At 41.3% G+C, this 3,411-nt stretch overlaps 1 protein-coding gene across 1 annotated transcript in view; it reads right to left on the reverse strand.

Moving 5' to 3' along the window:
- The window catches only part of CIT (citron rho-interacting serine/threonine kinase), a 206,395-nt gene that overhangs the window by 134,101 nt on the left and 68,883 nt on the right, over positions 1 to 3,411 (reverse strand). The window lies entirely within an intron of this gene.

Genomic DNA, 3,411 nt, shown 5'->3' on the forward strand with positions numbered 1-3,411 from the left:
AGACATATCCAGGAGGTGGATGATATTCTAAAGGACAATGACCTAGCTTCTTCATCAAGTCAATGGCATGAAAAAAAATATATATATATATATTTTTTATAAATATTTATATTTTATAAATATATATATATACACACACACACACAAACATATATATATATATGAATGTTCCAAATTTTCTCATTTGAAAAAGCTTAAGCCTATCTCCATAGCTGACTATACTCCAGAATATGAGTGACTTTAAATCCAACTGTTGAGGAGTGTTGGCAAGGAAGTAGAGGAAGATCTCTTACATATACACCGTTGCTGGGAATATAAAATGGGACAACCACTCAGGAAACGTTTGGTAGTTTCTTGAAAAGTTGAACATATGCCTACCCCATGATGTAGCCATTTCACCCCTAGATGCTTACCCAAGAGGAATGAATGCACATGTCCAGAGACTTGTACAGGAATGATAAATGCAACTTTGTTTCAAATAGCCAAAAGCTACAAACAACCCAAATTGTTTATCAGCAGGGGACTGGATAAACAAATTGTGGTATATCCATTCAATGGAATACTACTCAGCAATCAAAAGAAATGAACTGTGATACCTCCCACAATATGGATGAATCACAGAATAATGTTGAGTGAAAGAAGACAGACAAAATAAGTAAATACTGTATGCTTCAATGTATGTTGAAATTTAGAAAATACAAACTACAGTAAGAAGAAGGGTATCAGTCATTGCCTGGGGATGAGGGAAGGGATGGGGAGGAGCAGAAGGGGCAGAAGGAAACTCTTTGGGGTGATGAACAAATATGTTCATTATCTTGAGCCTAGTGATAATCTCACAGGTTCATGTCAAACTTAACATACATGTGACATATTATATGTCTATTATTCCTCAACAAATTTGTTTGCAACTGTTGGGAAGTGAGATATTTTGTCCCCAATCCTTCTGTGGTCTAAGGAGCTTACACTCAGGTTCCTTCACTCCAAAAGGCATTAGTGTTGAAGAAACACACACATTTAGTCTCATCCTTCTGTTTTTTGTTGTTGTTGTTGTTGTTTTGGTTTTGTTTTGTTTTGTTTTTAATGGAGTCTCGCTCTGTTGCCCAGGCGGGAGTGCAGGGGTGAGATCTCTGCTCACTGCAACCTCCACCTCCCAGGTTCAAGAGATTTTCCTGCCTCAGCCTCCCTCCCGAGTAGCTGGGATTACAGGTACATGCCACCACATCCAGCTAACTTTTGTACTTTTAGTAGAGATGGGGTTTTGCCATGTTGGCCAGGCTGGTTTCGAACTCCTGACCTCAGGTGACCTGGCCACCTTAGCCTCCCAAAGTGCTGGGACTACAGGCGTGAGCCATCGCACCTGGCTAGGTCTCACCCTTCTACTCACTCCTCCAATAAGGAAGAAGGAGGTTATCTGGCTCATGAAAAGTAGACATTTATTTGGCCATGTTATACTAGAAGGCAGAATTACTCTGTCTTGAAAGTAAGGGCCAAACTTAAAACTTCCTCTTTTACTGCCTAGGCACAGGCGTAGCAGGCACTCAACCAACCGGCCTTGTCCTCCTTATTACCATCAGGCCCCCTGTTGTGGCAAGGCCCCCACCCCGTTCATGAAGGAAGGCCACCATTCTTTTCTGTCGGTAGGATGGGCAAATTTACCAGAGCCCTGCATCAGAGCTTACTGAGTGCTTGCCTTGCCAAGAATAAAGTGGGTATTTTGGTCCCTATCTGGCTATCTGTTCTTTGTGTGTGTCCTTTATAAGTCAGAATTTTGAAGTGCTGGAAGGGTGGTCTTAGATCCCAAACTGCCAATGCTGTAGCTGAATGTTCCATCACCACAGATGAACAGAGTTGGCTATATTTATTTTCTCTGAAGTGAGACACCAGAAATGATTTCCAAATTCTCAGTCATGAACCACCTGGGCCTCTAACTCTTTGTCCTGAGGCTTTCATCTCTTTTGATTCCTGCCAACCGCCCTCTTTAGTTCTATCCAAACTTCACCCTCAGAAAATGAGCATAACTGCAATCACCATACTCACAGAATTGATTAGAAAGTTGGCTGCTGAATATAGTCCCAGATGTTTAATATAATTTTGAATCTTTGGCCAAATCATTTCCACGTTTGCTTGGTTGTGAAAGGTTTTCCCGCAAGTGAGAATTTAAGGGTTGAAGACTCCAATTTATGGGCTCTCCAACAAACCCACTCTCTGTTTCCCATATTCCCCCAAAAAAGGCATTAATTTATCTCACTTAGAAATGATTTACCAAACTTGGATTTGGCATTGCACTGTTGGCTTGCACTAAGAGGCCCGGAAGGAAGCAGTCCTATGGAAATTGCCAGGGTACGTTTCCAAAGGATGGGGCCCACCAGGTGACAGGGGGTCTCATTTATGGGAAACCCAGTGGTGAAATTCCTCAGGGCTCAGTATTCAGAAAATTGCGTCTCCTCTGAGCAAAGCATTCTGGACTTTTTTCTCATGGGACTGGGGCTCTTGTAACTGTTAATATTCTCCTTTCTGTTTTGGTCACTGGGAGACTGAGAGTCCCAAATCATTCTTCCTTTGGCAACTTGACAGAAACTTTCTTGTTTTTACTTTTAACCCTGACTTTATTTCCCTATCCTCATACTCCTTTCATCTAGATTTCTCTATTTATTCATTGTTATATTTTTAATATTGCAATTATCTCTAGAATAAGTTGTCCTCAATTTATCTTGGAATAAAGTAGAATATTACATATTTTTAACATCTCCAGAAGTAGCTTCTAAATTCAGACTAGAGGGGGAAAATCCTGTAATCCCAATTCATAAGCATTTAGCTCTTTTTGGCCTATTTTTTCTTATCAATAATTTGCCTTCTAAAAACAGAACAGCCCCCAAGAGACACACAAATATTTGCCTACATATCCCATGAGAGATAATAAGAGCTACTGACTATATCTCTTCATTATTCCTTTTTTGTTTTAGTAGGTGGTGCCCACACACTCCTGGTCTAGTAAGTTGAATTTCTACCATCACTACTTTACCACCCCACCCCTCTTGCTCCCCTTCCCGTCCACGCTGATACTCCAGACTCAACTCCTCTTCCTCACTTCCTCCTGCCTCTGAAGTAAGTGAGTGTCCAAAAGGAAGATACATTTAAGGGCCAACCAAGCCTAACAGAGAAGCATATCTACCATCCTCATGGAACCAGCTTAGAAAACAAAACATGACCAGATAACTGCTCAAATGACAGGAAGCCCCAAACAAGAAGAACTTTAAAAGGCCCCAAACAAATGAATACACAAACAAGATGAACTTTTAAAGGCCCAAAACATCACGCCTGTAATCCCAGCACTTTGGGAGGCCAAGGCAGGCGGATTACCTGAGGTCAGGAGTTCAAGACCAGCCTGGCCAACATGGTGAAACCCCGTCT

This window comes from Mandrillus leucophaeus, unplaced genomic scaffold (assembly GCF_000951045.1).
Source record: "Mandrillus leucophaeus isolate KB7577 unplaced genomic scaffold, Mleu.le_1.0 Scaffold7, whole genome shotgun sequence".
NCBI lineage: Eukaryota > Metazoa > Chordata > Mammalia > Primates > Cercopithecidae > Mandrillus > Mandrillus leucophaeus.